Here is a 335-nt window from a genome sequence, read left to right on the forward strand (position 1 = left end):
TCATGCCATGTGTTTACTGGATAGCATGCAAATGTGTAATATTGTGTAAAATACATGTGCAATAAATAGAAAACAAGAGTATTTGTGAGAGAAATGGTTTAAAATCGGAAACCATACGGAATAAACGTGTTCAACAACATAGCTCACAGTTGAAAGTCCTGAAAGCATTTCCTCTTCATATGGTCAAAAGGAGATCTAAAGGCCTAGTCTAAACACTAACAATACAACAAGGACTGGTCACTTATGAAGCTCTTGGCATGCTGCCAGCATGTGGAGATTATTGTGTAATGCAGTAATGAGTACATGATTACAACACAGTATATCTCTTTTGGCTT

The sequence above is a fragment of the Salvelinus namaycush genome, chromosome 10, assembly GCF_016432855.1.
Source record: "Salvelinus namaycush isolate Seneca chromosome 10, SaNama_1.0, whole genome shotgun sequence".
In the NCBI taxonomy this organism is placed as follows: Eukaryota; Metazoa; Chordata; class Actinopteri; order Salmoniformes; family Salmonidae; genus Salvelinus; species Salvelinus namaycush.